General features: G+C 41.9%; 1 protein-coding gene and 1 pseudogene across 6 annotated transcripts in view; both read right to left on the bottom strand.

Annotated features, from left to right (window-relative positions):
- USP9X (ubiquitin specific peptidase 9 X-linked) overlaps positions 1–16,990 on the bottom strand; it is a 146,854-nt gene extending 129,864 nt beyond the window's left edge. For 2 of the 6 annotated variants that reach the window (XM_016943056.4, XM_016943058.4), the window contains exon 1: positions 16,173–16,990. The gene's annotated coding sequence lies outside the window, so the exon portion shown is untranslated. Of the gene's footprint in view, positions 1–7,947; positions 8,046–16,172 lie in introns of those variants that run through there. The other 4 variants (XM_016943055.4, XM_016943057.4, XM_054676524.2 and 1 more) reach the window with 2 other exon arrangements.
- A 7,434-nt stretch (positions 16,991–24,424) lies between these two features.
- LOC739812 (chloride intracellular channel protein 4-like) lies at positions 24,425–25,388 on the bottom strand (annotated as a pseudogene).
- Between the last annotated feature and the right edge of the window lie 1,528 nt (positions 25,389–26,916).

Raw genomic sequence — 26,916 nt, 5'->3', positions numbered from 1 at the left:
AAATTATGTTTAATCAATGAGATTATCATTATAAATTATATTTAAGTTTTTTAAAATAACGCCCTTGAGATCTAATTCACATACCATACAAATCGTCCATTTAAAGTGTACACGTCAAAGGTTCTCAGTATATTCAGAGTTGCACAATTATCACCAAAATCGATCTCAGATTATTTTTTCATCACCCCCAAAAAGAAACTTCATACCATTAATAGCATTCTCCCTTCCCTCCAACCTCCCCTCAGTCCCATGCTAATCTATTTTCATATAAATGGCATCATGTGATATGAGGTCTTTTGTGACTGGTTTATTTCACTTAAGCATAACATTTTCAAAGTTCATCCAAGTTGTAGCATGTATCAGTACTTCATTTCTTTTCATTGACAGATAATATTCCATTGTATATTTTATTTATGCATTCATCACTTGATGGACAATGGACATTTGGGTTGTTTCTGTAATAGTTTTACTACACAAATTCCATTAAGAAAGATCTGAGAAGAAGTATCCTCTAAAGTCATTATTTATTTATTTATTTTTAATTTATTTTTTTTGAGACGGAGTCTCGCTCAGTCGCCCAGGCTGGAGTGCAGTAGTGCGATCTTTGCTATAGGCGTGGTGGCGGGCACCTATAATCCCAGCTACTAGGGAGGCTGAAGCAGGGAGATTGTTTGAACCCAGGAGGTGGAGGTTGCAGTGAGCCAACCTCCCAGGTCCAAGCAATTCTCCTACCTCAGCCTCCTAAGTACCTGGGACTACGGGCATGTGCCACCACACCCGGCTAATTTTTTTTTTTTTTTTTTTTTTTGTATTTTTGGTAGAGACTGGGTTTCACCATATTGGCCAGGCTGCTCTCGAACTCCTGACCTCGTGATCCACCCGCCTAAGCCTCCCAAAGTGCTGAAATTACAGGTGTGAGCCACCGTGCCTGGCTGGCTTCTCTAAAGTCTTTATATCTTTGCACAATTAATCCTAAAGATTCGAACACTCAAATTAACACCGTAAGGGCTAATACTCAAAACAGAAAAATCTAAAGTGAAAGCTGTATCGAGTTACTGCAAATGAAATTTTCAAATACAATGTTAAAGCAAAAATAAAAACATTAAAAATTTAAAATATAGTATATAAAAGATGAAAATATTTAAATTCAGTATGTGGTACCTTCTCCCCATAATTATAGAGACACTATTATTAAACAAAAAGACCAGAGGTCAGCAATTTTTTGATAGAATATCACATATAAAATTAGAAGCAGAACAGCTAAAAGCAAGGGATGATCATCTTTAAAACAGGAGAGGTGGCCACATCTGCAATCCCAGCACTTTGGGAGGCTGAGGCGGGTGGATCACCTGAGGTCAGGAGTTCGAGACCTGCCTGGCCAACATGGTGAAACCCCATCTCTACTAAAAATACAAAAATTAGCTGGGCGTGGTGGTGGGCACCAGTAATCCCAGCTACTGAGGAGGCTGAGGTAGGAGAATTGCTTGAACCCAGGAGGCAGAGGTTGCAGTGAGCTGAGATCACGCCATTGCACTCCAGCTCAGGTGACAAGAGCAAAACTCCATTTCAAAAAAAAATTTTTTTTAATAAATAAAAAATAAGAGAGTTGTATGCTAAGGGCCCTTTTAGCTAGATTTTATGAAAGAGCAAATAATACTTGTGTGCCGTTGGAAATGCAAGACAGGAGGCAAAATTAACAAGGAAAAAATGCTAATTAAAAAGGACGATTGAAGGAACTTATATGCAGTAGAGCGCTCATTTACTCAGACATTATGTAATGCAGTAGTTAACACTAAAGACTGAAGATAAACTGCCTTAGTTTGAATTCCTGTTCTACCACTTAACTAGGTGTACAAGCTGGACAAGTTATTCAACCTCTGTGCCTTGGTTTCCTTATATATACAACAGAGACAGTAATATCTACCTTTTAGAGCTGTTGTAAGAATATAAAGAATTTATGCAGGTGAAGCAATTTCATAGATCCTCACACACAGGTGTTAAGTGTTAGTGATTGTTACCTGTGAGAAGTTTACAAAGCAGAATGAGAGAATATGTAAGAACTAAATTGAACTTATAATTTACAATAGAGCAGCACAATATGAGCACCAAGGAAAAAAACATCTAAATTAGAATGGGATATACTGAAATATGTAAGATGAAATGCTGTCTGGGTTTTGCATCAAAATGGAAGGGGGTAGGTAAAAAAGACTAGCCATGAGTTGAAGCTGATTGATGGGCAAATGGAAGTTTATCTACATCTGTGTATGTTTGATTTTTCCTTAATAAAACGCTTGGAAAGGGAGTAAATTAGAAGAGGGTAGAGAGTATCTATTAAAGACTTCTCAGAAGAGGGATTACAAGCATATGCCACCAAGCCTAGCTAATTTTTGTATTTTTAGTAGCAACAGGGTTTCATTATGTTGGTCAGGATGGTCTCGATCTCCTGACCTCGTGATCCACCTGCCTTGGCCTCCCAAAGTGCTGGGATTACAGGTGTGAGCCACCATGACCAGCCAATTAAGTTTATTTTTAAAAGCCTCATTTCAGAAAATTCATTCAACTAGTGATTTTGAACTACAAAAGATGTTATTAGCCAAGCTTCAAATTTTATAGGTAAGCAAGAGTTAAATAGTAAAATGACTGGTGAGCACGTGAAAGTATTCTAAACACTAGACACAAATACAAATTTAAGCCACCAGATATTCCTAAACTTCCACCAAGAGGGCTAAAATTAGAAACACTGACTGATAATAATACTAAGTATTGATAAGGAAGAGCAACACGACCTACTGCTAGTAAGAGTTTAAACTGGTACAACTACTTGGGAAATCTGTTTGGCAGTATTGACTAAAGCTAAACACATATGTATCCTATAAACCAGCAATTCCAATCCTGGATATGCAGCAAAAGACCACCAAAAGACATATACAAAAGTGTTCATGGCAACATTCTTTATATTGGTGAAAACACTGTGAACAATCTCAAACGTCAGCCAGACACAGTGGCTCACACCTGTAATCCCAGCACTCTGGGAGGCTGAGGCAGGAGGATTGCTGGAGCCCAGGAGCTCGAGACCAGCCTGAGCAACATAGTGAGACTCCATCTCTATTAAAAAAAAAAAAAAAAAAAAAAAAAAAAACAATTATCTGGGCATTGTGGCATGTGGCCGTGGTCCCAGCTACTCAAGAGGCAGAGGTGGGAGGAATCGCTAGAGCCTGGAAGGACAAGGCTGCACTGAGCTGTGATCACACCACTGCACTCCAGCCTGAGTGATAGAGCAAGACCCTGTTTCAAAACAAACAAATGAAAAAAACCCACCTCAATCCAACAGAATGGATAAATAAATCATGGATTTAATACAATACTATACAGTAATGAAAAAGACGAAGTTGGCTGGGCACGGTGGCTCACACCTGTAATCCCAGCACTTTGGGAGGCTGAGGCAGGCAGTCAGCAGTTCGAGACCAGCCTGGCCAATGTGGCGAAACCCCATCTCTACTAAAAACACAAAAATTAGCCAGGTGTGGTGGCAGGCGCCTGTAATCCCAGCTACTCGGGAGGCTGAAACAAGAGAATCACTTGAACCTGGGAGGCGGAGGTTGCAGTGAGCCAAGCTCGCCACTGCACTCCAGCCTGGGCAACAGAGCAAGACTCCATCTCAAAAAAACAATAAAGAAAAAGACAGTTAGTGATCATGTATTGAGCAACAGCAGCCAGATACAGGAGTATATAGTGTACTACTCCATTTATCCGAAGTTCAAAAATAGGCATAACATTCATTAAAAGACAGAGGTCAGGCTGGGCACGGTGGCTCACGCCTGTAATCCCTGCACTTTGGGAGGCCGAGGTGGACAGATCACTTGAGGTCAGCAGTTCGAGACCAGCCTGGCCAACATGGCCAAACCCCATCTCTACTAAAAATACAAAATTAGCCAGGTGTGGTGGTGTGTGCCTGTAATTCCAGCTACTCGGGAGGCTGAGGCAGGAGAATCGCTTGAACCCAGGAGATGGAGGCTGCAGTGAGCCAAGATCACACCACTGCACTCCAGCCTGGGCAACAGAGCGAGACTCCATCTCAAGAAAAAAAAAAAAAAAAGAGGTCAGGGTATTTGGGGTTTTACAGGGAGGAGGTAGAGGCATAAGGGAACCTTCCAGGGTGCTGGAAATATTCTGTATCTTGATCTGAATGACTACACAGATGTATATATTTTCTAAAAATTTATCAAGCTATACAATCTAATATTTGTGCATTTTACTGTAAGTTATATATCTCAGTTAAAATAAAATTTACAGTAGATAAGCCACTCAAAAGATAACATCACATCTTCTCTTGGCAGTCCAAGACACTGGTTCTCAAAGATCCCTGAGATCCTTTCAAGAGGTCAGAGAGGTCAAAATTGTTTTCGTAAGACTTTACTTGCCATTTTCACTGTCATTCTTTCTCAAGTGTACTATGGAGTTCTTCCAAAGGCTATATGATGTATTATATCGCAATAGATTGAAGGCAGAAGGACGCAGAGAATCCAGTTGTCTTCTATTAAGCCAGATAGGAGATTTGTAAAACATGTAAAACAATGCCTCTCTTCTAATTTTTGTTCTGGAAAAGTTATTTTTCATAAAAATATCTAATTGACATGCAGTGGGGTTTTGTTACTTTTAAAAGCATACATAACTTTATTAAATGTCTGTTTTCATTTCTAATACAGTAAATAATCAATGGCTGTAACCCCACATAAACAAAAGCTCTCTGGGATCCTCAATAATTTAAGAGTATAAAAGCATCCTGAGATCAAGAAGTTTGAGAATGACTCACCTAAGAAACAAAATAAGCTTCTTTTGCTAGTTCTCTTACAGTAAAATAAGAAATGAGGTATCAACATTTTCTCTGAAACCATCTGTGCCAGATAAAAATCACTATTACTGTATTTATCTGTGTATTTTCATCTTCAATTCGGAAAAAATAATTTCCCCCTAAATACTATTTCCCCTAGCAGGCTATATCACTTTTTAGCAAGTTATGTTATTAAAGCACTAGACTGCAGATGAAAACTTAACCAAACTTTAAGTTGCTCTGCCAACAAAGAAATTATACCCCTGGCTACAAAGTCTATGGTCCCTAAATTCACAGTACAAGCTGTGGGCCAAGCACAATTAACCCACAAGATTCTAAATAAAATAAAGCCCTTCAGACCACACACAGGAGAAACAAGGGGGAGGAGACATTCAAGTTGTTGGATTGACAAGTAAATGGAGGAATATAACCAACTTCTAAACCCATTAAAGTGTTTACCTTCTCTGTTTTCCTTTACTTGACAATTTCTCTTCTCTAGACTACAGATTTTTCCACATCTTTGGGAATAAAGATAAAATTTAAGAACTTAAAAAAGTAGTAGTTTAACTCACCCTCTTGCCCAACATCTTGGTTTTACAGAGTCATGAAGACCCAAGAGGTTAGCTAAGTGATTTAACACAGGGAGTTGGGTAACTGGAACTAAAGCACAGCTCTTGACCAGGCGCGGTGGCTCATGCCTGTAATTCCAGCACTTTGGGGGACCAAGGCAGGCTGATCAGCTGAGGTCAGGAGTTTGAGACCAGCCTGGCCAACATAGTAAAATCCCATCTCTACAAAAAATACAAAAATTAGCCGTGGGTGGTGGTGCCTGTAATCCTAAGCTACTTGAGAGGCAGAGGCAGGAGAATCACTTAAACCCAGGAGGCAGACGTTGCACTGAGCTGAGATCACACCACTACACTCCAGCCTGGGTGGCAGAGCGAGACTCTGTCTCAAAAAATCAATAAAATAAAAAAAATAAAACACAGATCTTGTGACTCCAAGTCCAGTACCCTTCCACTGACTACATTCTCACTTAAAATAGTAAAGCTAACCTCCAAAATAGGAAGCAATGAAATAATTACAATTAAACCATCAGATTATTCACCTATGTTTGTATATCAAAGTATTTTAGGGCAAAATAACATCTACACAAACCAAGGAGAGGCTACAATTAATGCTCTCTGGATGCCAGTCTAACCCTTTGCGGGGAGCGGGGGGGGAAGATGACACTTGTGCTTTGATAATCCACTGTTTAAGGAACCACATTGAGAGAGTAGTCATTCTGTAACCCAGATTCCCTTCTCTTAATGACCTTTCAACAGACCTCAACAGACAGCAGCTCTCAGTGAGGAAAGGGAATTGGAGGTGGCAGGAAAAGTTGAAAGGGAAGACAATAGAGGTGTTTTGCTTTTTAGCTCAGTACTCCATTCTGTGGCAGAAAAGCCAAACTCAAATTAGCAGCACCTCCCTCATACCATGGGAGCACCCCATTGATCACCCCATTGATCTCCTTCCTTTATTCCATTCCCTAATCATTATTTCTTATCTTTCAGAAGAACGGTTAAAATACCATCTCAATCCCCCGACACTCAACTCTCCAACACATCTGCCACGAATGCCATCAGAATTATCTTTCAAAAACAAACACAAATCAAATCTAATGTCTCCTTTCACTTAAACTTGAAAGTACATCTCTCATTACCTTAACAGTAAAAGGCAAATGTCCTAACAGGGCACTCAAGGTTACCCCTTGTGATTTTAGCTTCACTCAAACTACCTTTCAGTTCCATCTCCCATAACCCCTCCCCTCCCAGTATCTCTAGTGTTCCTTGCACACTCTCTTACTAGTTCTTACTCTGAAAACACTATACTTTCACACTTGCATTGCTCCACTTCAAATAATGGTTCTCAATTTTGCCCCCAGGGCACAACTGGCAATGTCTGAAGACATATGAGTGGGGTAGGGGCTATACCACTGGCATCTTGTGGGTAGAAGCCAGGGCTGAGTAGGACAGCACCTCACAACAAAGACTTATCTGGCCCAAACTGTCAATAGGGTTAAAAAACCCTGCCTGATCTCAAGTTGATCCCTCTGACCGGAAGTCCCTGCTCTAATTAATAGGGCCATGAAAATAGGACATCTTTGAAGACCTCACCCAATGCCAAACAATGATTTCTCCATCTCTCCTACTACACTTTTCACACCTCCACTTAATACAGCTGTAATTGCACTGTATAACTGTCTGGTTCACCATACTTCAGAGCCTTGAAAGTAGAGAATCATCTTTATATACCCTCTGGTGCCTAAAATGGCACAGGTTGAGCATCCCTTATCTGAAAAATCTGGAATCCAAAATGCTCCAAAATCTGAACTTTTTTTTTTTTTTTTTGAGACGGAGTCTCGCTCTGTCACCCAGGCTAGACGGAGTGCAGTACCGCGATCTGGGCTCACTGCAACCTCCACCTCCTGGGTTCAAGGGATTCTCCAGCCTCAGCCTCCTGAGTAGCTGGGATTACAGGTGCACACCACCATGCCTGGCTAATTTTCATATTTTTAGTAGAGACAGGGTCTCACCATGTTGGCCAGGCTGGTCTCGAACTCCTGACCTCAAGTGATCTGCCCGCCTCAGCCTCCCAAAGTGCTGGGATTACAGGGGTGAGCCACCGCGCCTGGCCCCAAATTTCGGATTTTGAATTTTCACTCACCCGCAAGTAATATTCCAAATATTCCAAAATATGGGGGAAAAATTACAAAATCGGAAACACTTCTGATCCCAAATATTATGGATAAGGCGTACTAACTGAATCTATATTAAATCAATGAATTCAATTCAATCACAGTAAGGTAGCACTGACACGATTCTCCTTCCCATAATGCACCGAGGATAACAAAGCAATCCTCAGCTGACATTGATATGGCTCAGATAACGACATGCACTGACATCAGACAAGAAACACACCAGGCACGGTGGCTCACACCTGTAATCCCAGCACTCTGGGAGGATGAGGCGGGTGGATCACCTGAGGTCAGGAGTTCGAGACCAGCCTGGCCAACATGGTGAAACCCCATCTCTACTAAAAATACAAAATTAGCCGGGTATAGTGGCACCCACCTGTAATCCCAGCTACTCAGGAGGTTGAGGCTGGAGAATCACTTGAACCCAGGAGGCGGAGGTTGCAGTGAGCCGAGATCACACCATTGTACTGTAGCCTGGGCAACAAGAGTGAAACTCCATTTCAAAAAAAAAGAAAAAAGAAATACACCTGTAGTCACTACAGTAGGTTCCTCCTCCAACACTCAGTCTGGCCCCACAATCCCTCTTGCCTCAGCTCAGCATGCTCCAAGTCAACTCTTAAGAATCCTGGATAATTAATTATATCTACAAAGGACACAGTAAACAGATAATATACACACTAATTAAATGAGTAAATGAGATTTTCTATATTTTCAAAAGTCTGGACAAATGCTGTACATAGCCAGTATCCTCCTTTCACATTCCCGAAAATGTGAGAGAAGTCAAAAATTTCAAAAACAACAGTCACGTTTTTAGGGGTTTTTCCCACTCACAGAGTACAGAAAATTTTATTTCTAATTATACCCTCACCTTTCAAATGTAAACTTCATCATACATTTGCCTCACTTAATTCCTATTTCATTCTAATTATTTCATTCACTATTTGAACAAAGCCAACTAACCTAACCAATGAGCACAACCTAATCCAGTAAGGTTTAAGATTCATATCCCTAACCAGTTCCCTCTGTCTCAAGGATATTTAAGACCTCCAGGTAGGCCAGGCATGATGGCTCATGCCTGTAATCCCAGCACTTTGGGAAGCCGAGGCAGGCGGATCACCTGAGGTCGGGAGTTCAAGACAGCCTGACCAACATGGAGAAACCCCAACTCTATTAAAAATACAAAATTAGCCGGGTATGGTGGCACATGCCTGTAATCCCAGCTACTCAGGAGGCCGAGGCAGGAGAATCACTTGAACCCAGGAGGCGGAGGTTGTGGTGAGCCGAGATCCTGCCATTTACTTTTTTGTTTTCTGCTCATTCTTATAAAAAGGCAAAATACATCGGAACTTGCACATAAACACAAGATACTGCCGTACAAATACAGCAAAGCTGCTGAAACCAAACTATTCTCAGGCAATACCACCTTGCAATAAAAAGAAATCCCTTTCATCAGCTAATGTACAGAAGTTCGAACCTGACTTAAGGAAAGGAGGTTCAGAGTTGTTAACATATAGTGTATCAAATAGGAGGGTCAAGCACAATGGCTCAGGCCTATAATCCCAGCAACACTGGGAGGCCAAAACAGGAGGATCGCTTGAGGCCAGGAGTTTGAGACCAGCCTGGGAAACACAGTCAAACCCCTGTTCTCTAACAAAAATTAACCAGGTGAGGTGATGTCGGCCTGTGGTCCTACTTACTCGGCAGGCTGAGGTGCAAGGATGGCTTGAACCCAGGAGTTCCAGGCTACAATGAGCTATGACTGCGTCACCACACTCCAGCCTGAGTGACAGCGAGACCCCTCCTCTTAAAAAAAAAAATCACTGCTCTTAACTAGGGGCTGGCAAACTATGGTAACAGACCAATTCCAGTCTCCTGTTTTTGTACAGCTCACAAGGTAAGAATGGATTTCACACAGAACGTCTGCAATCAATTTGATGACAGGGAACACTGAACTTTACCCAATAAAGCAAAATACTGTATTACCTCCCCTCCACACACACACACCAAATTGTTTTTCTCATTAGACCTAAGTTATACATAACTGTATTTAATTATATTTTTTATTTCACCAATAAAAATTTTACCCAATGTCCTCAATTTTGCCTCTTAGCCCACGAAGTCCAAAGTATTTACTATGTGGCCCTTTACAGAAAAAGTTTACTGATCCCTGTGCTCTGAACTCCAGAGATGTTACCAAGCAGAGCAACAAAAACTTTGTACACTACACCTCGACCAGAGAGAAAACACTGTTAGGCAGAAATGGGTTCAATACTATACGGTAACTTCCATGCTCTCTGGGGTCCGAGTTAATAATGAGCGGCCTTACTTAGGAGTTCTAAGTAACCAGTTAACAGAAAAGACTAGAAATGAGAGATGTAACCAACAGCCTCAACTTATAACTCTCAATAGCCACCAAAGTCAGCAGGAATAAAATGGACATCAAGGATACTAACAGGAGGCTTCGCCACTCCCTTTTTCCTTTCCACCCAATTCACAGGCTCTGTAGAAGATGGGATCTAATATCCAAGATCACCAGCTCAAACTCATCCCAAGGAAAACAATTCCTTTGATTATGGTTGACTAACATGGTGTTCAAAGCTCACATGATTAATAAGAATAAACTGAAGGGTGCCATAAAATGAAGATGCATCAATTCTGTACAAGAGGTTGGAGGTACTGCAAGTTAAATACTGCCCCAGATTTTCCCATTCAGGTAATCAAATGGTTATTGTAAACAGTATTATTCTAGGTGCTCTGTAATATACAAAGGTAAAGGACAGAATCCCTGACCTTATTATCCATTACCAGGGAGACAGTTTAATGTTAATTTTATGAGTGACTACAGAGAATTTAATAATTAATGTGATTTGACACATATAGATATAGCTTCATAAAGAAGGTAGTCTATGGCATGCTATCTTGGTCAAGTTACTTCACCTTTCACCTCTTTGAGCCATTTTTCTCATCTGAAAAATGAAGGGTCTGACTAGAAAGAATTGAGATCTCTTCCAGGATTTCTCATTGTAATGAGATTAGTAAGAAAAGTGACTCCCAGAAGTAAAAAGATTTAGCAAAAAATAAGTAAAATAGCAAGAATGTGATAAACTATATTCATCCAACAGTTACACTAAATGTCTATATGCCAGGCACTTTCTAGGTGCTAAGGATATTATCACTGACTTAGAATGAAAGCCACTAACCTTAAAAGATAGAATTGTGAGGACAAAATTAATCAAAACACCTAAACAAAGTAAATTAAATAGAAAAACACACTGTATAGAGATAATAGAGCATCAATACAGCAAAGGAATGGCAGGAGTAAGGGGTGACACCAGAGTATGTAATTTCTGGTCAAAAATTAACAGCATCAGAAGTACAGCTATTCCTAAAGCCAGTATGCCAAGAATTCCAAAAGAACCTATTTCTACTATACTTGACATTTGGGCTCACTGGAGAAAACTGGAGTTCAGAATGAAATTCTATTTAGAGTGACAAAAAAAATTCACTTGGCATATACCATAACAAAGTTTTTTTAAATAACAACTTAATCCAATCTCTCCTACGAGGTACATAAAAGAATGCCAGAAAATTAGCACTAAAGACTTTAGAGATCAGCTAGTCCAGCCCACCTCACTTCATATGTTAGCTTCTAGACAACAGTAATCTCTAGAACAGTGCCTAGCACACAGCAGATGCCCCAGAAGTATTTGTTGAACGGATTAAAAAGGAAACAAATGTCTTAACAGATATTAATGTTTATAGTAGAGCTGGAACCGTAACACCGAGGTGCTAAGTGACAATAAATTTGATATATATGTGCACATATACTGTATATAATACATGTGAGTGTGGAATCCCTGTCTCTTCTAGTGTTTGAGCTTTTCACTACATGTTTGTGTTTCAGTCTGGAATTTTTGACTGTGTGACTAACAAAACGAAACTCAAGCAAGAGTACTGCTGCCTAATGGTGGAACACATGACATGCAAAGGGTCTCAATTCTCCCCTTTCCAAAAGGGACTGCAAAAAAAAACCTCTGGTTACACATCAGACTCACCTATAGAGCAAATATATATTTTGAAAAAGCTCCACAGATGATTGATACACAGAGGTGGTAGAAAATCCTTGTTAGGCAGTGATTGAGAATAAAATTGAAAATCCATTTGCTGCCAAATATAAGGTATGTGTGTATACACACGTTGAAGACACCAAGATTTGGCATGGGTATCTTTGAAGAATAAATTTTAGGTAAGCGATCTCATCCTAACAATATACTTTTTCACAAGTTATTCTTTAAAAGTATATTACAATGGTCATCACTTTATAATCCACAATAAATGATAAATTCAATGCCCAATATAGATAAGTGTTAGAAGTTTTAAGTCTTTTTCCTTATTACATCAACTTTTTTCATGATCCTTATAGTCTCATTTTCTATAATTTAACAAAAAGATCTTCGGGGAATCTTGTGTCACACTAAGAATGCTCATAGGGCCAGGCCCAGTCGCTCATGCCGGGAATCCTAACATTTTGGGAGGCCCAGGTAGGCAGACAGCTTGAGCCCAGCAGTTCAAGACCAGCTTGGGCAACAAGGCAAAACCCATCTCTATAAAAGACAAAAAAAATACAAATAGCCAGGCATGGGAGCACCTGTAGTCCCGGCTACTCAGGAGACTAAGGGGAGAGGATCACCTGAGCCCAGGAGAGGTGGAGGCTGCAGTGAACCGTGACCACTCCAGCCTCAGTGACAGAGTGAGAATCTGTCTCAAAAAAAAAAAAAAAACAAAAACAAAAACAAAAAACCCTCATAGATCCTAAACTCCTATAGGCTTCCCTGCTGCCATGCCCCCACCATGCAGAATTTGGTCCAATGGACCAAGGGGATTAAGAGACAGAAACTCCAAATAAATGTCTGTTATTGTTATTTCATTCGTTCCATAAAACAAGTATATATCAATCCCAAAACAACACAAAATTCAAAACGCTTAATCAAAATCAAACTGATTTTGACTAAGACAAATAAAACTCTAAATTCTCAAACTGAGATAACAGAATTTCATGTGACACTAAACGGTAATTTGTGGGATCATTTAAATAAATTACTAGGAGACAAATGCACAGTTTCTACACCTTTTAGGAATGTTGTGTAATATTTTGTCATAAACGCAACAACTAAACTATCACCCTGAGCACGCTGGAAGATATATGGAAGGGGAGAAACCTATTTGCCACATAGCTTTTAACATCTCCCTTGGGCAACCAAGATATTTATCAAATTCGAGACTATCTTGATAGTCTTAAAAACTAAACTATATCTTAACTTACTCTGGTACGAGAAACAAACCAAAAGCTCTAAATGCTTTTTTAAAAATAGCAATCAGTGTCATTTCACTAACATAGCACAGTAGTCGAAGCACCACTGGTTGAACCTGACAGACCTCAGACCCATCGTAAGGCAATAAATGGAAAATGCTTAACAGTGCTGACAGACAATTAATGCTCAAATGATAATCATGCTAATAACTGAAAACAATTGAGAAAAAAATCCATTTTCTTATTTATCCACTTGAAAGTTCTAACAACATGATAAAAACAATAGCCCAGTGGTTTTCAACTCCAAATGCATGTAAGAATCATCCACAATGCTTTTAAAATATACCTTTGCCCAGGCTCCCTATCAGACCAACTAATCAGTCTCTGGGGGTGGAACCCAGGGATCAGTTTTTTTGTTGTGGTTGTTTTTTAACCCCGCAAAGTGATTCTCATGTCCAGTCAGGGTTGAGGTCCAATGCACTAACTCTTTCCCAAATATTAACGTTAAACTCTATGTTAAAATAATACAAGAACTTAGCAATACACAGAATGGCTTTCAAAAACACAGCTCCTAAAAGAACCAAATGAAAACTAAAATCCGGTTTTTTCCCTTTTTGAAAAAAAAAAAAAGAAAAACAATTCAAGACTCAGAAAACATACCTACAAGAGGGGAAACATAATGTAGGCTACCATAAAAAGTAATACGTTCTTTCAGAATAAAAATCAACTAATTCAATCTCAGGATAAGACCCCCCTCACCTTCACTGCCCAAAAGACTTAGAAGAACACTAATCCATTAACACACACTGCTAGATATTTCAAACAACTAATTCTTAACATCTGTTTTAAACAAAGATTGGTTTTAATACTAAAATTTTGAAACTAAAACGTTAGAAATTGATCTTATTAAATAAAAATAAGCTCAAAGACACTTGTGTGACCAACTAATCAAGAACTGGATGATTAGCAAATTCATGACAAACATCCATTTCAAAACCATAAGCTGCATTATTACCACCATGTCAAAGAAAAATCTCTGAGAAGATAGCAAAGAAATCTCATACCTTAAGATATTAAAAACAAGACTCTGGAAGAAAAAAGATCTAAAGTAAATCCTACTTGAGCATTCCATAGATAAAACATGAGAACTGGGAGGTCGACACGGGCGGATCACGAGGTCAGGAGATCGAGGCCATCCTGGCTAACACGGTGAAACCCCGTCTCTACTAAAAATACAAAAAATTAGCCGGGCGTGATGGCACACGCCTGTAGTCCCAGCTACCAGGGAGGCTGAGGCAGGAGAATCCCTTGAACCCGGGAGGTGGACGTTGCAGTGAGCCGAGATCGTGCCACTGCACTCCAGCCTGGGCGACAGACAAAAAACAAACAAACAAAACCATGAGAACTATGGACTATGGAACACCAAACTAGAGACCCCAATAACCTGGTGAAAGGTAAAATCTGCCCTTCAAAGTTCCTTCCTGAAGTAACTTAAGATTCTCACATGTACTGTTGCTGGTGCTATTACTCCCTCCAGAAATTCTCAGAAACTACCAAGGTCAGCAAACAAAAGAAACATGAGAACGTTGATAACCAGAATTACAAGTTACATGTTCATGCAAAAAAATACAAGAAAAGGCGTAGAGAGAATTCATATAGTCCAAACGTCCTATTTTTAAATTAGAGAAAACAAAACAGTAAACTACCAAAGACATTTTGAGTTCACCTGTGGAACACCAATTCCAAATACTTCAAGCTTTCACTCCACCCAAAAGCTGGAACGATAAAGTTTAAAGGGTTAAAGTTAGATGTATGACACAGCACATGAGTTTAAAAATTGAGAAAACGAATGTTGACACTTTTTTATATTTAATACATAATTCTTCAAGAATTTGAAGGCATTTGCTGAAACCAAAATGGCAGCCCAGCGAATTAGAAGACGAGCGAGATCTAAAGGAGAGTTTGTAGTCTCTATTTTTAAGTTCAAGTGTACTAACCAGCCAAGCTAGTCATGGTTAAGGAGTCCTTACCTAAGGGTAATCAGCTCCGAGAGGGTTAAGTACCTGCTGGAAAGTTTCCTAATCAATGCACCCCAAATCATTCTTCCTCAAAAGTGAAAGTATACAAACGTTAAGTAGATTTAGGGACTCATGGGTTTCCAGGTAAAAGAACAGTACACATACTTCTCTCCCCGAAAAATAAAGCATGAATATTTAATCTATACCTACAACTTGCTTATTTAAATTAAAAGACAATCTGAAACAATCATATACACCTGTAAACTGCACCGTGTAAATTCAATTAACGTTATAACTATGGAACTTCCAAAAAATAACATGCTTAATTTAAGCAGGTTCTACTAGAAATTTTGCAAATTCTCGTGTAAGTTCTAGTCGCTACAGAAATCCACACAAATAATTTAAGAAGCCATCTACACACCTGCTGTATAACTCTTTAACTTATTTCACAATGAATGAAAAATCAGCCATTTATCCAACCCTAAGCCTCACGTCACAAGAATCTGAAGACCTGATCCCTACCAAACTCGCACATGCTAATATTTGCAGAAACAGTTAAAAATAGAAAGGTAACAGGTCCAAGCTAGCTTGGAAGCGATTTCTGCATTCAAAAACCCCTTTCACGGCTTTGGCCCTCCGCAAATAAAGCGGGGCGAAGGAGGTGTAGGAGGCCGATAACCCAGCTCCCACTCCAGGAGCCCAGGGCCGGGGAGAAACTGCGGGTTATCGCGGGAGGGTGGGGGGAGGCGGACAAGTCGTCAGGCCTGATAGCCAGGCGTAGCCGAGGCCTAGCTCCCCGGCTCCAAATCACTCCACCTCAGTAATGGCGTTTGGTGTCAAGTGGAACCAGACCGGGTAGGAAAGCGGCCGCCGGGCGGGGGGCGGCCAGCCCCCAAACCGACCCGGCCCCCGGGTGCGGACGGCGGGGGGGCTGCCCGCCACGCCCGGAGACTCCATCCTCCTACTCGGCCCCAGACAGGACGGGAAGGGGGAGGAGGGGGAGGGACGGAGCCGTCAGCCATTTTCCCTTACAGTCCAAAACACACAGACACGCTCTCGGGACACCGGCTCCACACACAACACGGGCCCACGGGCCCGCGCGCCCGCCCAGCCCGGGCCGGAGGAGGGGGAACGGGGAAGCCCCAGCCTGGCCGGCAGCCGCCGAGGCAAGAGGCTCGCACACACGCACACCCCCCTCGCCCTCCTCCCCTCACCCACATCCAGCTGTTGGCCCCGGGAAAGAGCGTCGCCCCAGTGCAGCTGGCCACTCACCGCACGACACAGACGTCTTCTCGCAACCAGGGCACACGGAGGCGGGAGGCACCAGGCGACGGTGGGGCTGGGTCCCGGGACGAGACCTACCCTGGGTGCATCCCAGGCCCGGGGGTGACCGGCAACAAAGTGTATCGAAAGGCTGCGGCGGCCGGGCTCGGGGCTGCGGGCGTCTCAACCAAAAGGCTGCACAGCGGCGCCGGAACTCGCTCCTCGCCGCGCCCGCCTCCTCCTCCTCCTCCTTGGCCGGCGACGGCCCTCTTCCCCTTCTCCCCTCAGGCTGGGGCTCTCGCAGAGCTCAGACGGGCTCCGGGCGGTGCGTTTCTCCTGCGTCACCTCCTCCTGCTCCTCCTCCTGCAGCGACGGCTTCACCTTCCCCTAGTCGCCGCCTCTGTCCCCGCTCCAGGCCCGGTGGCTTTGAAGTAGCTCGCTCCTCGCTCCCGGCGCCGACCCAAGCACCGGGCGCTAACGCGGCCGCCTCCCGTGAGAGAGAGGCGGCGGCGGCGGGCTCCCGCGAGGCCCAGGAGCTGTGTAAGGCGGGGAGGGGCTCGGCGCGACAGAGGCCCTGACGGGGCCGGGTGCGGAGAGGTTGCGGCTCCGGCGGCGGCGGAGACTAGCGTCCGCAGCCGCGGATGCCCGTCGTCGTCAATATGGCGGATCCGGCAAACCAAAAAAAAAAAAACCGCTCGGCCAGTGGCGGCGGCGGTAGCGTCGACGGCGGCAGCAGCGGTGGCGGCGGCGGCGGCGGCGCAGACTCCCACTAGCCCCAGAGCCGCCCAAGACCCGAAGTTCTCCGCCCCCGTCAGGGCCCGCCCCTCTCAGGCCCCTCCTTTCGGCCCTCCCCCTGCTCCTGCCCAGCCCCCTCCCGCTCAGCTGCCCCCTCTTCTCTCCCTCCACCCCGGGCCGTCAAGGCTGGGAGAGCAGCGCGAGCCGCTGAGGGGGCTGGGCTTGGGCGCGAGCCGCCGGGAACCCGGAGAGCTAGGGTGGGGGAGGGGAAGACAATGCGGTAAAGATTGTTCGCGCAGTACTGTTTCTTCCGGCTGGCCCCTTCAGGGTCGTGCTACCGCCAGAAATCCTGTTCCATGCCCCTCGGCTCAGGAGCGGGACGAGCGCAGAGGTGGCTCTAGGACCGAAGATGGGGAAGGGAGGCCCGAAAAGATCTGGCACACCACTCGGGAGGGGCTGGGCGGCAGGGACTGGCGGGGTGTGTGGCCACGACAGGGTTAATCGCGTGAGCCGCAGCCGCGTCGCTCATAGTTTGACTCGGGCCGCTTGTTTTTGTTCCATTGTGAACCGTGGCCCCGCCGACAAGAACCCGGATGATGACGTCACCGGCCTCCCCCTTTTCCGGGACCGTGGGGGGAGGGGCGCGGAAAGATGAGATCTCGAGACCACGCGCTGGGCGGTCGCCGCCGCGGTGCCTGGAGGTCCCGGCGGTGCAGCTGACCCGCGTCACGTGACGCACGAGCTGGCCGGGCCACTGGCTGCGGGGGCGCGAGGTCCCGAGGGCCTGGCCACCTGCTTGGCGCCGATAGGGGGAAGGTGTGGCTATCTCCCGCAGCGGAAGGAGGGGGCGTGGGGAGTGAGGTCCTTTTCCCCACCCCGCGAGGGAGGTGCTCTGAGAAACTCTTTCACACGATCATGCGGCATCACTACCTCAAAGCGTTTAGGCGTTCTCACAGCCTAGCTGACGGGACTGACCACCTTTTTGGCCATAGGAGCCCTTCAAACAGACCAGCAAAGAAAAAAATTATAAAGTGCCCCAGACGGCCTAGCGAATAGGCCGTACTTGATGTGGCAAGATTAGCCTCCATTGCCAGATCATCAGCACAATTCGGTGTTAGGACCCGGAAGAAACTTATGAACCCATCCGCTGTGTCATGGACTATTTTCTACATGTTTATATTCCAAAGTGCGGGCATAGGAAAAACTTAGGCTAATCTCAAATTAATGGGGTGCTTGGAACAAATCTGTACAGTCTACCTAGGATGCCCAAATGAAGAGGAAATTAACAGTTCCTAATTTACAGATTTCCTTTTGACTTAAAAAATACCTGTGGACATCAAATGGCATGCAAAATCATAGTAAAACCCTACAAACCGAGATCTATTTTATAGAGAAGAGGGTTGAATTTAGTTATGCTATGATTATATCAGTTTGTAATAAAAGACTGTTAAAAATGGAACCAAACTAATGTAGGTGACAGTGAAAGCAAGTTACTGGTATCTTAAATTTTTAAACCATTTCTCTATTTAGCACAAGATTGTTTACAAATTTTTCACCACAAATTATCTAATAGGGTATCCAAGATGTATCATTCATAGCCCTAATAACTCTTAGCATATGTTACCTTGTTTTTATAATTATTTCCATGAATCATTTGCTTCCCCACTAGCTCATGGGCTTCTAAAAAGCAGACACGACCACCCGCGTACACTATAGGCTGTTATTTTCGATTTTAGATAAGGAAACAGAAAGGGTAAATGATTTCCCCAAAGTCAGGATTGGAAAGTGTTGAACACTGGTCTTTTAACCCTATCAAAAGTGCACCTTTAACAAGGATGTCCCCTCTCACCAATTCTGTTCAATATTGTACTTGCAGTTCTAGCCTGAAAAAGAAATGAAAGGCATCCAGATAAGAAAGGAACAATTAAACTATCGCTACTTTCACATGACCTGATTTTATATATAGAAAATCTTGGGAAATCCATTATAAAAAAAATAAAGCCAATAAGCAAGTTCAGCAAAACTGCAGGATATAAGATCAATATTTAAACATCAGTTATAGTTTTACACACTAGCAATAAACAATCTGAAAATTAAGTTAAAATTCCATTTACAATAGCATCAAAATCAATAAAGTTAAAAATCGATTTAACAAAAGAAATGCAAGATTTGTACATTGAAAACTACAGAACATCATTGAAAAACATTAAAGACTGAAATAAATGAAAAAATCCCATATTCAAGGATTAAAAGACATAATACTATTAAGATAGCAATACTCCTCAAATTGATCTACAGAGTCAATGCAATCCCTATCAAAATCCCAGCAGGCTTTTTTTTTTTTTTTGCAGAAATGGACAAGATGATGCTAAAATTCATACAGATAAGGAGTTTCCCCCCCACCTCGCCACTAGCCAAAACAATCTTGAAAAAGAAGAACAATGTTGGGAGGGCTCCTACTTCCTGATTTCAAAACTCACTATGAAACTGTACTGCGTAAGGACAGGTATATACGCCAATGGGATAGAATAAGGAGCTCATAAATAACCCTTAACATATATGATCAACTGATTTTCCACGAGGGTGCCATGACCATTCAATGAGGGAAAGGATAGTCTTTTCAATAAATGGTGCTGGGAAAACTGGATATATATATATATATATATATATATATATATGCAAAAAAATGGAGTTGGATCTTTTCCTCACATAACATACAAAAATTAACTGAAAATGAATCAAAAACCTAACCATAAGAGGTAAAACTATAAAACTCTTAGAAGAAAACGTGACAGGGAAGTTTCACAACATTGGATTTGGCAATAATTTCTTGGCTATGACAATAGCACAGGTGGAAAAAATAGACAAATTGGAGTTCAACAAAATTAAAAACTTTTGTGCATCAAAAGACACTATTAACAGAGTGAAAAGGCAACCTACAGAATGGGAGAAAATATTTGTAAATAATATATTTGATATGGCATTAATATCCAGAACATATAAAAAACTCCTACAACTCAACTCAGCAAAACGAAAAACCCAAGTCAAAAATGGGCAAAGGACTTGCAGAGCCATTTCTTCAAAGAATATATGTAAATATCCAATAAGCACATGAAAAGACACTTAACATCATAGTCATTAGAGAAATGCAAATCAAAACCACAATGAGATACCACTTCACACCCATTAGAAAGGCTATTAACCAAAAAAATAATAATAATACAGTGTCCAGCCAGGATGTGGAGAAATTGGAACCCTCCTACATTGCTGGCATGAATGTAAAATGGTGCAGCTGCTGTGGAAAACAACATGGCAGTTTCTCAAAAAGCATAAAATTACCATATGACCCAGCAATTCCACTCCTAGGTATATACCCCAAAGAAGGGAAAACAGGGACTGTAACAGACACTTGAACACCACCGTTCATAGCAGCATTATTCACAATAGCCAAAATGTGGAAACAACCCAAATGTCCATCAACAAATGAATGGATAAACAAAATTTGGTGTATACACACAATGAAATATTATTCAGCCTTAGAAAGGAATGAAACTCTGATACATGCTACAACATGGATGAACCTTGAAAACATTATGCTAAGTGAAAGAAGCCAGACACAAAGGCCACATATGGTATGGTTCCACTTATATGAGGTACCTAAAGTAGTCAAACTCATAGAGACAGAAAGTAGAATAGAGGCTACCAGGGGCTAGGGGGAGGGTAATAGGGAGTTGTTTTATGGGTTCAGAATTTCTGTTTGAGATGTTGAAAAAGGTTCTGGAAATGCAAAGTGGTGATGGTTGCACAACATTGCAAATGTACTTAATACCACTGAATAGTACTCTTAAAATGGTAAATTCTAAGTTATCTGTATTTTACAATAAAAAAAAATGAAGAAAAGAAAATCCAGCCACATACAATTTCATATGGTTTAGGCTATACATTACTCTCCCACCAGCTGTTTTAGTCTCAACTCTCAAGTCAAGCTCACCACCAACTGATGCCTTGTGCTCTCTCGAGCTACCCAGAGGGTGCACCTTGGCTCCCAGGGTAGATTTGGCCTACAGGACTGTCCCCTTTTGAGATCTTCCACTTAGTTAATGGGATAGGAAATAAACAGTTTTGAGTTAAAAGAATAGGTTTATTATCACAGTGCAACTCCTTAAATTAAAATCCATATAGTCCAGGTCTTTCTTCTTCCTTTGTTTGGGTTTCTCTTTTCTAACACCTGTCCTTTAGTTTTCAAACTGTAATTTTTTTTAACTTCCTGGTTCTGCTTTATTAGGGCAAAACCTTATTATATTACATTTCCTCATGAAATTTCTCATTGCTCTCTCTCCCCACTCCCCCTGCTCCAGAAATATCTGATAAGTATACTCATTGTTTACTAGGACACTTATCTTAAATCATAGACAAATTTTCCTGGATAAATTGATGTTATTTAATATTTTCAGGGGTACAAATTTTAAAGTTCTATAGGCAAGGGGTTATATGCTTCATACCTGTGGAAATACTTTCTGGGCTAATGGCCAAACTAAAATAGAAGAGGAGGGACCTTTGATAATATGTTCCCTAGAGAAGGCTTTGTGATTGAATGGAATGAGCAAAGTCCACAATGAGTTACTATTTTTAATATAAAAATACAATAACTAAAAATCTAAGTAGGTGGTCCCACTTAATCTTTATGACAACAGGCAGAAAATGTAGCTAGGGAAAACAAGAGATAATTAAATGATCACAGTTGATAATGTGCTATTGCTCATGGTGTCTAAAATTTGACCAAATTTTAGACACCAGTGCCTAACAACCTGCTTAGAAGTAGTCTGTCCCTCCTGCTCTGTGGGAATGTCTCTGAAACTGACCTATTCCCAGCCAAAGACTTGGATGTAAGGACAGCAAGAGTAGCCCCAGCCTTGGATCATCCCTGAGTTCTGGGGACATAAAGGAATCTAAAGCAAAACTACCATGTATCTGCCCACTCAAAGGGGACCAGCTACCTGGTCTTAGTCATGGTACATGGGGCTTAGTCACCAATCAATACCACTGACATTAGAAGGAGAACATCGAGGATAAGCTAGTTAGAAGTGTTATCAACTCAAAGACTATTTCATATTAGTAACTGCACAAAAGTCTTGAAAACTTGCAGCCCATGTATGAAAGAAACTTGACAGTTGTCTCAACATTGATCATCTTTTTTTTTTTTACCCCAAGTTGTTGTTTATTTTCATGAGGGGGGGGAAAGAATCCTTTATGATAGTGAAAGTATACTTTATTTTTTTGATACAATAGCTGCCAACAATATACTGGTGTTGATGTTCCAAAAAGAAAAGAAAATACATGCATGCTATAATAAGCTTTCATTTGCCTGTTCAAGAAATTCTAAAGAAAATACTCCAATTCTGTTCAACATTATGGCTTGAGAAGTTGAAATTTTTCCATGATGAAAATATAATTTGTGTGGCCCAAACTTTGACTATTTATAAAGGATGGAGTTTTTAAAAGCCCAAATATATCAATAATGAATGCTCCCCTCTCTTTGAATTAAATGCTTAATTCAAATTAATGTAAGAAATTGGTGAATCATTAAACTTGATGAAATTTCCATCAAAATTTTCATGAAAAAATACATTTCTATTTCCTCTCCATTTTTACTTCGTAGATATTTTCTAAATAGGTTTAAGTGCACAGAAATAAATACTATCTACATGCAACTCTGGAGCGATTCAAAACACAACAGAAATAAAGTTAACATGCCTAAATCCTAGAGTTTATCCACTTAGTGTAAGAATAAATGTCAGAAATCTCTTAATTGTAAACAGATTGCTCAAGGATTTAAAGATAAATTGTGAAAGTCAAAATTACCAAGAAATAAAATCTTATTTGAATTTTATGACAAAAGTTAACAGTCGTAGTAAAAGAAGACAACAGAACTGTATAGAAAATATGCATCTACATCAAAAAAGGGAAGTTTTATCAACTAGAATAGTAGAGAACTTTCCAACTGTTGAATACAAAACTTTCTCAGAATCCCTTGGAAAACAGTAAGACTTTCCATTCAGACTCCAATCTCCTCATTGAAATAAATACAAAAGGTGTTTAAATGAAGAGGAATGATTTGTTAGTTGTAAAAATAAAATCAGATTATTTCCATTATGCCAATTTATATACTGCACGAACTGTCTACCATGAAAATTTTATGGTCCAAATTTCTCAAGATTTTAAGCTATGCTCTTTCCACATACAGTGGGATTAAAGCATGTTGTCAGATCATCCTTTTAACTAGGTAGCTTTTGTCCATTTACCAATTTCCATTTGATTTGACTAACGTCCCTGATAAAGTAGTATCTGTCTTTCAACAACAAAAAAAAATAATTCTGATCATCAAAATTACAATGGACATACCTTCCTCGAACGTGGCCAAGTGTAATCACTGGGTTAATAAAAAACAACAGAATAAATATCCAAAATGAAAATACTCTGAGTTGGGCCAGACGCAGTGGCTCATGCCTGTAATCCTAGCACTTTGGGAGGATGAGGAGGGTGGATTACAAGGTCACAAGTTCAAGATCAGGCTGCCTAGGATGGTGAAACCCCCTCTCTACTAAAAATACAAAAATTAGCTGGGCGCGGTGGTGGGCGCCTGTAATCCCAGCTACTCGAGAGGCTGAGGCAGGAGAATCTCTTGAACCCGGGAAGAGGAGGTTGCAGTGAGCCAAGACCGTGCCATTGCACTCCAGCCTGGGCGACAGAGTGAGACTCCATCTCAAAAAAAAAAAAAGAAGAAAAGAAAATACTTTGAGTTTCAGAATGAATTTTCATCACTCTAGTTTGAAGAATGGAGCTCTTTCCTCTGTTAGCCCTCCACCCTGCACTAAATATTACAAAAATCCAAAAAATACATAAATATTCCTTATACCATGCATTATGCACCAGTTTGGGGTTGCCTGATAAAGTCGTAGCTACTATTTAAACAGACATTGCACTTCAAAATTCTGCCATCTATGCACAGTGAATAGACACAATGGTGAGGGCTCCTGAAAGATGGCAGGCTACCTCTAAAGTGAAAAGTTTGTGGTGGAGTGTCTCCAAATTAAAAAGAGGGGAACACGGGTACAGAGGTAGGCAGGGTAAAAGGATTTTAAAATAATACTGCTTAGGAGTGTATGTGTGTGTGTGTGTGTGTGTGTGTGTGTATATATATATATATATATTTTTTTTTTTTTTTTTTTTTTTGAGATGCAATCTCGCTCTGTCTCCCAGGCTGGAGTGCAGTGGCGTGAACTCGGCTCACTGCAACCTCTGCCTCCCAGGTTTAAGCGATTCTCCAGCTGCAGCCTCCCACGTAGCTGGGATTACAGGTGCGCACCACCGCGTCCTGCTAATTTTTTTTTCTTTTTTTTTAGTAGAGACGGGGTTTCACCATGTTGGCCAGGCTGGTCTTGAACTCCTGCTCAGGTGATCTGCCCGCCTCAGCCTCCCAAAGTGCTGGGATTACAGGCACGAGCCACCGCACCTGGTCAAGGAGTGTATATTTTAAGATAACTACTATACCTTGTCTACCCTTGATCCTAATCCTCAATAACTGCATGTTCGTGCAAAATACAATTTCTACTCTATAAGAAGAAGAGTAGCCTGTTAGGAAAAGCATATTCTTAGGGGAAGACATGAAGACATCTCTTTCATAAATGCGATTTTACTTGGTGGGTCTTTTGGCATCACTATATGCTATTTCAACCTCCTTATCACTGGGACAGGTATTGATGAACTCGTCCCTACTATATGCATTAGTTAGGTATCTCCAGATGCCAGTCATCTCTTTTGGAATATCAAAGTTGTGATATTTTTTGGCCACCACCTTGACAATATGCAGTTTGGGGAGCAGGCTGCAATCAGCTAATGTCATTTCATTGCCATCCAGAAATTTATGTGTAGAAAACTTAATGTCCTCTATACTATTTTCATCAATTTCATCAGGGAGAGGAGAATTCAGATATTTATCCAGTTTCTGCAGGGTTTTCAGGAGATCCTTCTCCAGTGCTTCATTAGCCTCTCGCCTTCAATTCTTGATAAATGCAGAGAATTTGGCAAAGATGTCCATTCCAGCAGTATTTGATTCTGGGTGTTTTGGTGAAAGCTTTAAGTACTTGGGAGGGCGTAAGACTTCTTCAAGAAATTCCTCAATCTTACTTACATCCGTTTTGACTTCACTGTTGAAACTTACAAACGGTGGGTGGGTCCTGGGAGCTAAGTTCTGAAGGTCTGCAGGCTTCCATTTCAGGTCAACAGTTGTGACACTAAATACAACTCCTTTGAGTCAACGAATCATGAAGAACCTCTGGGAAAAGGGGCAGTTTCCTATGCTTTCACCATCACTGCCAGCTTTGACGAGGAGCTCAATGAGGGGCTCTTTGTCCTCCTCCTTCAGCCCGTTCAACGGCATCGACAACGCCATGGCCGGCTCGGCTGCGCTCCGCAAACGGCGACGGCTGCTGCTGCTGCTGCTGCTGCTGCTCCTGCTCCAAGGCTGCTCCGACTGCCGGCTCCCGCCGCAGTGCTCTCTGGACAGTACGGCGTCTAACTGGCCGCGGCCTCGGCCCCTCAGCACCTCCCCACGCCCTGCGCACGACCAAAGTTGATCATCTTAAAAACGTACTTGATATTGGCCGGGCGCGGTGGCTCATGCCTGTAATCCCAGCACTTTGGGAGGCCGAGGTGGGCGGATCACAAGGTCAGGAGTTCGAGACCAGCCTGGCCAACATGGTGAAACCCCATCTCTACTAAAAACACACAAAAAAATTAGCCGGGCGTGGTGGTGGGCGCCTGTAATCCCAGCTACTCAGGAGGCTGAGGCAGGAGGATCACTTGAACCCGGGAGGCTGAGCTTGCAGTGAGCCAAGATTGTACCACTGCACTCCAGACTGGGGGTCAGAGCAAGACTCCATCTCAAAAAAAACAAAACAAAAAGTACTTGATATTACTAACAAGTTGTGAAGCTGAATAAACATTTCTAAATTATTAATAAGAAAAGGCCAGGCGAGATGGCGCCTGTAATCCCAGCACTTTGGGAGGCTGAGGCGGGCAGATCACGAGGTCAGGAGATAGCGACCATACTGGCTAAACGGTGAAACCCCGTCTGTACTAAAAATACAAAAAATTAGCCGGGCCTGGTGGCACGTGCCTGTAGTCCCAGCTACTCAGGAGGCTGAGGCAGGAGGCTGAGGCAGGAGAATCGCTTGAACCTGGGAGGCAGAGGTTGCAGTGAGCTGAGATGGCACCACTGCACTCCAGCCTGGGCGACAGAGCAAGACACCATCTCAAAAAAAAAAAAGAAAAGAAAAGAAAAGAAGAAATTTTGATCAACCATGGTTTTTTTTTTTCCTGGATTTTGCGCTGTTTAATTTGTCAGCTGTTTAAATCTTGCCATTTGTGGTGATTTCTCATTGTAAATATTCCCTTTTGTACCTAATTTTGCATTTGTAATTTTGAAATTTTTTTTTCAAAGAAGGCTCCCATAATTGTGTAAGCATCAGGCTTCATAAAGCATGGGTTTGCCCCTGTGAAGAGGAATAAGGTAATAATAAATAATTAAAGGCAAAGCCATGAAGGTACCCATAGTGTCATTTGAGAGTCTGTGTATATTTTGTTAGTTTCTCTAGTTAAAAAACAAAAAGATTTTTTAAAATCCCCCCAGCAATTTAGAAAGCCAAGAAAAACCCAAACGAAATAAAGATACGCAATGAGATGAAATATTTCTTATTCTGATTTTCAAAAGAACTTTGAGAGGCCCAAGTGGTGGAAGCTGAGCCCCCAGGGCCTGGGCATCAAACTGGATGGCTTTGCAGGAAACCCGAAGAAGAAATCTGGGGTAGGAGCAAAAAGGAGGAGGGGTCGCTGAGAGAGCAAGGATCAGCCAGGGCCTGTAATACCACCACTTTGGAAGGACGAGGTGGGAGGATCACTTGAGCTCAGGAGTTTGAGACCAGTCTGGGCAACATAGGGAGACCCCATCACTATAAAA

Source organism: Pan troglodytes, chromosome X (genome assembly GCF_028858775.2).
Source record: "Pan troglodytes isolate AG18354 chromosome X, NHGRI_mPanTro3-v2.0_pri, whole genome shotgun sequence".
Taxonomy (NCBI): domain Eukaryota; kingdom Metazoa; phylum Chordata; class Mammalia; order Primates; family Hominidae; genus Pan; species Pan troglodytes.
The sequence above is the reverse complement of the archived record's forward strand: the minus strand, read 5'-3'. Positions and strand labels throughout refer to the sequence as shown.